At 38.3% G+C, this 10,419-nt stretch overlaps 1 pseudogene; it reads left to right on the forward strand.

Annotated features, from left to right (window-relative positions):
• The first annotated feature begins 391 nt into the window (after positions 1-391).
• On the forward strand, positions 392-9,745 carry LOC109875378 (homeobox protein Mohawk-like; annotated as a pseudogene).
• Positions 9,746-10,419: the final 674 nt, after the last annotated feature.

Below are 10,419 nucleotides of genomic sequence, written 5' to 3' on the forward strand. Positions count from 1 at the left end.
GGTCAAATCAACAAAATATTTTGGAGGAGCGCAGGAGAAACGGTGTGGACTGTTTGGTAACAGATAGACAGCATACAGACTCACAACCATGCCAACAGGCAATAGAAGACAACCCTGTTGTTAAGTATAGGAGGTATGGGTAAGCACAATTTAAATTTTTTTGGTCATATACATCGCAATTTACAAAGGGCAAAATAAAAAAAAACTGTACCTAGGTTTCCGTCCAATTATGCACATTTTCCTACCAGTGGTGGGTTTCCACTAAATGTAGTGCACACAAAATGTAATTTTTCGCTTAAGTTTTCATGTACCGAATAAAAATATAAAGTTCACCATGTTTCCTGTGCATGTTCAAATCTAACGAAAGTTCTGAGTTTGAGTTAAATGGCAAATGGCCAAGACTGGTCTTAGCACGTACACTCTAGCCAACAGCTCGTGGATACAGATACTGATGAGAATATTATGGATAAGAGCGAGAATATTTCTATTTGTCAAATGGTAGTCAAGTATCGATCATCCTGTCACCAGAATAAGACCCTAAATATTTATTGTATAGGAGCATCAAGCTCCATCACCATAATTGATTTAATCTGTAGCCTAATAAACTGCACGGTTTCCTGAGTCGTAGTGGAACACACACCACATCATCGAGTGACTCCAAGTTTACTTCTTGTTATTATATCAATATTTGCGCATAAATTCCACCACCATTTCTCACATGAACTAATTTTACAGACACAAAAAGATCCCATCATGTCGAACAAACAAATTCTCTGTCAGCATTTCTAAAACTGTACCGACATCTCCTGTTTCCATCACAGCTGTCGTGATTTGTTATATACCATATGACTTTACTCTCATAAAAACTGTGGATGGAAACGTGATAATTGATCAGATGTATTTTTGCACAGCTTAAATATCTCCAGTGCAGCCCCATATTTGCATTTATATGTTTTTTTTCACACAAAAAAACACTTTATATTTTATGAAATATATTGAACATTGTCTGTAATGCTGCAAAAATGTTGTCATATGGAAAATAAATTGTAAGTGTTGTGTATGTTAGACATTACTTATTCAAATTGCAAGGAGATGACGGATATGATCATGATCAAAAAGCATGTTCAAAATAATTGGGAGAACCAGGTTATATCTGTATATTTAAGGAACCTGACCCATCACTGAGAGCAAACTTTAGATTGCTTACACAGCCCAACAGTGACATCTATGGATTCCCACCAAAAATACATTTACATAACGTTTACATTTGAGTAATTTAGCAGACACTTTTATCCAGAGCAACTTAGTGCATGAATCTTAAGAGACAACTACACATCCCATTCATAGAAAGTACATTTTTCAACTAAGTTATCAGCAAAGTTAGTGCTATGCGCGGGCTGATTTTTGGTCCTAGTGAAATATCAGGTATAGCAACCCTATCCTTGTAATAAACCATGAAATGATGGCAACTCCTCTCCCATCAGAAGAATAAGCATAGTTCTATCATATTTCACCTTACACACAGGTCTTGTCTGGGCGGGGTCAAAGTTTGCCACAAGCGCCAGGCGCTTCAGGACATGGCGAGGCCTCTTAAGCAGTGGCTGTACAAACACAAGGAAAACCCCTACCCCACCAAGACAGAGAAGGTCCTGCTCGCGCTGGGGTCCCACATGACTTTAGTACAGGTGAGCTAAGGCAAACCACACACCCCTCAAAGCAAGGTATGGGTTTGGTCACATGGATACTACCATGGAAGAAAAAAGCAGAAGCTAGTCAGACATTTTGTTAGCTGACAAGTTGAAGTTCTGAAATTCATCAAATTAATGTTCCTTTTTTCCTTTTATTATGCTTATGTTGCAGGTCTCAAACTGGTTTGCCAATGCCCGGCGGAGGTTGAAGAACACAGTGAGTCAGCCAGACTTAAGTTGGGCTCTACGGATCAAACTCTACAATAAATACATCCAGGGCAACGCTGAAAGAATGAGTGTCAGCAGTGAAGACACCAACTCTGAGGGTAAGAGAGACTGGGGGTAGGCTAAGCAGGGTTATAGCTGGGGATGTAACCTCAAACATTCTAAGTGTTCGTTTTAACACTCCCCAAGTGTCTATAGTGTCCCATACCACACAGAGTTAATGTTACACTTTTTTCATTTCTGTAACTGTAAAAATGAACACCAGCCATTAGCAAGAAATTCACTCTACAATAACACTGAAGGGTGTGAATTTATGCAGTGGTGGAAAAAGTACTAAATTGTCATACTTGAGTAAAAGTAAAGATACCTTAATAGAAAATGACTCAAGTAAAAGTAAAACTCACCCAGTAAAATACTAATTGAGTAAAAGTCTAAAAGTATTTGGTTTTAAAAATACTTAAGTCTCAAAAGTAAATTGAATTGCTAAGATGTACTTAAGTATCAAAAGTAAATGGTATTGCTAAAATGTACTTTAGTATCAAAAGTAAAAGTATAAATTATTTCAAATTCCTTATATTAAGCAAACCAGACAGCACAATGTTCTTTATTTTATTGATGGATAGCCAGGGGCACACTCACTCAGACATATTTGACAAACAAAGCATTTGTGTTTAGTGAGTCTGCCAGATCAGATGCAGTAGGGATGACCAGGGACATTCTCTTGATAAGTGTGTGAATTTAACAATTTTCCTTTCAATACGTAACGAGTACTTTTGAGTGTCAGGGAAAATATTTGGAGTAAAAAGCACATTATTTTATTTCGGAATGGAGTGAAGTAGAAGTAAAAGTTGCCAGAAATATAAATAGTAAAGTAAAGTACAGACACCCACAAAAATACGTAAGTAGTACTTTAAAGTATTTTTACTTAAGTACTTTACACCACTGAATTTATGTTATGCGAAATGAACTCTCTGTGTATTTTTTTTACTAATAGAGTTGCTGACCTTTTAACACTGCAATTGAAACTTAAAAATGTATGTTTGAGATGTTGAGCCTCTTTTGGAGACCAAAGGCAGTTGACGGAGGACCAACATTATTATTTTATATATATATTTTTTGCAGATGATGAGTGTCACTTACAAACTCCAGCTAGCCAACCAGAGCTCTCCAGGCCCTCACTTAAGAGTGTCATCAAACAGGAGAACAGGACTGATCCTGCCTTCAGTGACGACTATGTCTCTCCACCCCCCAAGTACAAGAGCAGCTTGCTGAACCGGTACATTAACGACACCCTACGACACGTGATGGCAACCCCTGATGACGTCACAAAGTCCCACCTGAGGAACCACTCAGGGTCGTTCAGCTCCAACGAGTGTGACGACGACCTTGTCTCGCCTTCTTCCTCTGAGGCAGAGGCAAACTCTCTCTACCATATGGGTAAGGGATTTCTTATTCTTTGGAGACACTTTACTTGAAATGCTGAACAAAGTCTACAGAACGCTGCCATATGCAGGATATAAGAGATGTCATATGCATATGCAGACATACTAGCTAACATACCATGTCACTGATCCACAACCGAGTCCAGTCATTGTAAAGCTACAGTATGTTAGCTAGTATGTTTACTTCAAGGGTTAACGGTAGAATATGCAGAAATAGCTCCACCATTTCCTGGTTGCTAAAATTCGAATAGTTTGCCTAATTTTAGTTTACGTGACAAAACAAGCAGTCATTATGTAGAGAATCATTGTATCGTCTAAACCAGGGATGGGCAACTCTGATGGGGGTGGGGACCACAAAGTTACATTTTATAGTTCATTTTGTACAATTCTGCACAATTTGCCATGGCGTTTAGAGAACATTTAGCTTTTTTACAGCAAGTTTGCTGCATTTCTACACATTTTGCTATGGGGCAGAGAGAAGATTTTGCAATTTTATAATACATTTCATGCAATTTTGCAAATTTTGAGGCGGAGGCATAGCCATGGGAAGATATTGTGCATAGAAGGGTGCTCTGAGGAGTAACCTAAGCATAGGAACAGATTTGGCAACAGTATCACTGCAGCCTAGAGTAAATGGAATTACATTTGCCAAAAATATATAATTACTCCTGCCTACTGTATACAGAAATAAAATTATTCAAAATACTTCACCAGAGAGCATGACTTCATTAGCTTATTTTAAAGCTTTATTGTTTCATACCTCAAGCGTGTAGGCCTATGCCTAGTTGGGAGGACCTCAATTTGGGCAGCGCGAGTGGCAATAGGTCTAGCTGATTATTAAGATGCGGCTGTCAGTGAAACACAATGCATCTAAAATATGTGAAGATAATGTGTCTTCAGTATAATTGGAAATGTTGTGACAAGAAGAAGGGGAGGGGTGTGTGTGGCAAAGATATAGGCAAGTCTCTCTCCAGATTGGCTCAGCTGTCTCCTGACAGTTCTCGCACAATATTGTTTTTTGCAAATTGTTTTCCCTTTGAATGTTTATTTTCATAAATTCCCCATTACACGTCACCAGTAGTACATTTATCGTTAGTCATTTGGTTACATTAATTTCTGTTAATGCATGGATTAAACCTCTCTAGGATAGGGGGACAGTCGCATCTCACTTGGCCAAAAGCCAGGGAAAATGCAGAGCGCCAGATTCAAATAAAATTATATAAAAATCTAACTTTCATTAAATCACACATGTAAGATACTAAATTAAAGCTACACTCGTTGTGAATTCAGCCAACATGTCAGACTTTAAAAAGTGTTTTCGGTGAAAGCATAAGATGCTACTATCTGATGATAGCACAACAGTAACCAAAGAGAGTCGCATATTTCAACCCTGCAGTTGCTACACAAAACGCAGAAATAAAATAGAAATCATGCCTTACCTTTGACGAGCTTCTTTTGTTGTCACTCCAATATGTCCCATAAACATCACAAATGGTCCTTTTGTTCGATTAATTCCATCCATATATATCCAAAATGTCCATTTATTTGGCGCTTTTCAAGTATTGCCCAACTCTCAACAGCGTTACCCTTTCCAAAATGGCCGTATTTCTTCATTGCACAAAGGAATAACCTCAACCAAATTCTAAAGACTGGTGACATCCAGTGGAAGCGGTAGGAACTGCAAACAAATGCCTAAGAAATATCATTTCCCCATGCGAACCCAATGAACAGACAGTGACCTCAAAAATAAATAATTCTGAATGGTTAGTCCTCAGGGTTTCGCCTGCTACATAAGTTCCTGTTATACTCACAGACATGATTCAAACAGTTTTAGAAATGTCAGTGTTTTCTATCTAAATCTACTAATAATATGCATATCTTATATTCTTGGCATGAGTAGCAGGAAGTTGAAATTGGGCACGCTATTTATCCAAAAGTGAAAATGCTGCCCCCTATCCCAAAGAGGTTTTATTTAGGCCTACAGTAATTTACTGTGAAGTTGGAGTGAAAGCGTCACAACCAGCTACACTTCTGAGAAACAAGTTTTGTTTGATTTCATACCATCATTTACGAGTTTTGTCAATGTTTTCATTGCATTTTGTTTGAAGCGCTCCATGTGAGCAATGAGCACATATCTGGTTTTTCTATCCTATGTTGATGGAGCGTGCGAGCATTAGCACACATAGGCTAACTGGATGTCTGATTTCTGATTGTCTTAACTCACCACTGCTAAAAAGCTGAGCTTCTCAGTAATTTTTTCAATAAAGTTAGTTTAAAAAAAATGCATCCATTGTGAACAATATTTGCTCACAGTATTTGAAAAATCTTTCCAACACTCTCCCCCTCGATAATCACCAGGCTTCGGTGTGAAAGACCAAAACGTCATGCTTCGAGTATCCCATATATCCAGTGGAAACCTCATAAATTAGCCTACCTGAACACGTTTCCTTTTGCGCAAAAACAGCTGTGTCTGTCCGGAGCTCACTGGTGTGGAAACTCTCAGGGTCCAGAATAGGTTAGTTGATATAATGTTGCAAGTATGCAAGCTTAGGGCTGGACCTTCATATACAGTCATTGGGCTGGACCCAGTAAGACAGATAGAAAGGTGACAGACAGGCGGAGTATAGAGAGATAAAAGTACCTGCATTTTCATCAGGATATTTTACGTTTTTATTTGTCAGATTTATGCATTTTTACTTAGTTAACAATAGAAGTTATAGGCCTACTGCTACATTGGCCTAGGCTGCCTCATTTATTTAGCTGCCAATGGATCATGGTGAACCAATGTGTCCATATTGCAGAGGTGGCACTTTAACTTTTAGATGTTTATCATTTTTATTCCGATTTGTATTATTAACCAAGTGAAAATGATTTTGAGAAACAAAAAGCACAGATATAGCATACATAGAACAGATCTACCGCTTCATAGACTTGCTTTCAATGAGAAGGACAGATCTATAACTCACATTTCTACGTAAATTTGGTCGTGTCGCCCAAAAAGTTGTATTGCAGCTTTAAGATTTGCCGCTTTAGGTTTGCAGAACTTCTGTTCATTCAGTTGGTCTTATCTGTCAATGTTGAAAGCTTTCACAACTAGGTTAGAGGGAGATATGTTTGACACTTGGGTGCACTTCAGGACCTGAAGTTAGGAGCACTGCCCTAAATCAGGTTGACAACTCTAAACTCCAGAAAGGTCCTGGAACCAAAGCAACAGCTAATAAGAACTTGTGCTGAAATCTAAATCCATTGCTTATAAAATCCTTGATCTTGTTGAGCCAAAGACAAAGTAGTAGACTACTTCATTGGTCCTATGATTTCCATGATCCATATTCTAGTGTGTTGCCTCCTTGCCATGGTGGAAAATAGCAGATATCAGGGTAAATTACAGAATGTCTGAGATTTTATTGTCCCCAAGGTGAGACATGAGGACCTTTGCCAAAGTTTCTGATACAAATGGCGTTTCAATGTGGATTTTTGCTTAGACCCTGTTACTAAAGCACCACAGACTTGCTTCTGGAAGTTCAAATAATTATCTCTACACTCAAAGTTGCAAGTATAGTTTCTCAAATTGGTTTATAAAGACATTACAGTATATATCACATACATTTCTTACCTCATTAGCCTATGTCACAAAATACCTAGTTTTAGGGTAGGCTACCAACAGAACATTGGTAGAACAGAACATTACATTCAGATATCAAGAAACATTTCAGATTTCTATACAGGCACACAGCAACTTTTTTGGTGTGTCCCTGGAGTATTTAGAGGGTGCTCAGAGCTTCTCTGGAATGGGAGTGGAGAGCAGTGCTGAACCTTGATGCAGTCACGAAAGAACTCAGAACGTTAACGCTTTTTTACACTGCACTGGGGAGGGGTAAAAGAGTCACTACGCCTATCTGGGACATGCTAATTAGTGTTGTTTCTTGGATGTCCAATATAACGACAGGTCATCAAACACTAAATCTGCCTGCCAAGTGAAAGTCTTCAGAAAGCGTCTACACACTGGGGATCTTGACGTTGAAATATGCTGTTAAACTATAACAAGTGGTCTTTCCCTTCAAGGAGCCAGAGACTAATAAATCTTACTGGATTCATGTTTTATATGGAGTGAGGACACTGCACCTTTTTTTAACCTAGTTTGTTGCAAAATGAAAACATTCATGGCGAGACAGAAGTTCCTCGTTTTCTGATACCCTAGATGAACAGTTATACTTCTTGGTAGCTTGGTTTCAATCTCTCTCAATTAGCAACTGATTTCGATCTGTAGTGCCAATCCAGCTCTGACTAACTTTGGAGGGCAAGTGAAAACTCTCTGCCCTGCATCCCCTTGAAGTCCAGGGTTGTGCAACACTACTTTATGAGTTCATGACTTCTATGATCAGAATGGTAATGTTATTTTCAGAGTAAGCAAAGGAATTTAATATTTGTTGTAGTTGATGTCCCAGGTCAGATGACTGGATAATTCTTGTAAAACATAAATGACGCAGAGAAAAACACAGCAGAGTACAATTTCCCCATAATGATTTACATGTGCATTTTTATTTAGTAATAGGTCTCCAGAAAGTACTGTTGGTTTTTTTTAAACATAAATGTCAGAACCACCAAAAAAGTGTAGAGACATTCAGTAGCAAAATGTGAGAGGCTGATTTATTGTCTGCCTATAGTTGCTCTTGGCCTGGGCCTTGTTATAGAAATAGGAGTCTGAGATGTTTCAGGCAGCGAATATTGAAAGCAGCATTTTGTATGCTCGCAATTGGCCTCTAATTTTCCTGCTCATAGCTCCCTGAAGAGAAATATATTTTGGTCCTTCTGACTTGTCTCAACAAAACAGATAGCCCTACTGCTGTGTTCACATGAAAAACGTGTGAGCAAACATGCAAATCAACACACTATTTCTTACTCATTTATAAACCGAATCATAAAAAATGATGATAACACCCAAACTATAAACAAAGTGCATTTTGTAGATTGATAAACCAACATTTGAGCTCAAATCAATATGTTTAGTGGAACCAAAGACACCCAGAAGGTGAGACACTGCCACTAAAGATCCATAGAGGGAGTATTACAGTACATGTCGCTCATTCACACAATACTCCCATACACATTTCTATGATGTATGATGATCTGCAGTCCTCAGCCAAACATAAAGGGAGAGGGCAGAGGGTGGATTGAAAAACAGTGAAATAACTTTATGGATGCAAACGAGCTCTAGAGACCTGGAAACAGAGTGTCTGCATTCATGACACTGCACAGATATTGTATTTTTCCATCTGAAAAGGCACAGGAGAAACATAATTGCATTTGTTTTGGCCGGAGTGCTTATGAGCAGCCAGACTGGAGTACTTCAGTGAGTTAAGGCCCTCTGGCGCAGTTAAAGTGCACATGTGCACACACACACACACACACACACATATGTAAATACTGTAATGCACACAGAAACTGAAAAATATGAATAGAGAACACAATGCCAACAAACACTCATACATAGTACCAGTCAAAAGTTTTGACACACCTACTCATTGGTTACTACATCATTCCATATGTGTTATTTCATAGTTATGATGTCTTCACTATTATTCTACAATGTGTGCAAACTTGACTGGAACTGTATGTAAATAAATATTTGCGAAGTATAGGTTCCAGAAAACTCCATACTTTATCATTAATTGGCCTTTCCTGTACAATAAATGTAAGTCTGGCTTTTTTCTATCCATGTTTTCAGACACAGTGAACTATGCATCAACTAGATGTGACAGGTAAGAGTATGTTTGTTTGTTTGTTTGTTTATGGACCCCTTCTATCCAGTGTACCATTCTTTATAGCGAGTATAAGCGCTCTAGATGCATAAGAAAGAAGACATATTCACTTCACAGTCTGGCATAAAGATTTAGTATTATTCATAAACATGTAATAATGCAACCTTTTGTTGTGGCACACCCACATTGGGATGAGCAAATAATGGCAGTCTAGGCAGATGCATTTCTATGGCTGTTGTCTGTTAGTAGGAAGTCTTCCTGTTGTGAATGATGATTTCATCTTGGGGAGTGTGCATTAATGATACGGTCTAGGCTCTAAATCTCAAAATCTCTCCTTTATGTCATTCGCAGTGAGGGGAAGAGTGAGAGAAGCCAGAGGAGGGAGGAGGCAGAGTGGAGAGAGATCCACGCTGCCATGGCTCTGACTAACTTGGCCCAGGGGCAGTGCTGCGCCACAGGGACTACCACCACCAGCTGCATCATCCAAAAGTCCTCCCACATCTCAGAAATAAAGACTGTCAAAGTGTCCCTGCCAAACAATGTCTAGACCATTACGGGGTGAAGTTTCTCTTGATCTAGCCTTCCCCTCCGCCAATCATAACCTTAACCATTAGTGGGGAAAACTCAAAACTGACCCAAGATCAGCATCTAGGGACAACTTTACCCTTCATCGTCTGGTCCCTTGAATTACATATAATTTATATAAGAAGTGTTTACACCCTCATGTTAAATGGTAGTAAGGAAAAAATATATAAAATACTAAGATGGAATCGATTTAACACTTAAAACCAATGTAGAGTGAAGACAATAATAACCAGTGTTGGCCAGAGTTACATAAACTCTGAAAATTTTAAAAGTGCACTATGCCATTTTCTGGTTTACTAATACTTCACCACCTAATTTCAGTTTGTGACAAAACAAGCAATTATAGTGTAGAGAATCATTGTACCATCTAAACAGCTGTGAAATATATTTTCCATATCCAAAAGTATTGTATTTTCAGATGTTTGAAGTTTGTACAACACTGAAAGTAAAAGATACAAAAGCTTAACTTAACCTTAAGCATAGAAATAGTGCACATACAACAGATATACTGCTTCTTAGACTTGCTTTCAATGAAATTACAGATACAGTAACTCCCATTTTTATGTGAATTCGGTTGAGTAGCCCAAAAAGTTACATATTGCCATTTTTAAAAAGCTTACACTTTCAAAGGTATAAACATGTATCGTGGGGCAATAGACAGTGTTCATTTTAATTAAAAAATCTTGTTGTGAAAGAGAAATCTGAAAGGACAAATGGTTA

Source organism: Oncorhynchus kisutch, linkage group LG30 (genome assembly GCF_002021735.2).
Source record: "Oncorhynchus kisutch isolate 150728-3 linkage group LG30, Okis_V2, whole genome shotgun sequence".
NCBI classification, from domain to species: Eukaryota; Metazoa; Chordata; class Actinopteri; order Salmoniformes; family Salmonidae; genus Oncorhynchus; species Oncorhynchus kisutch.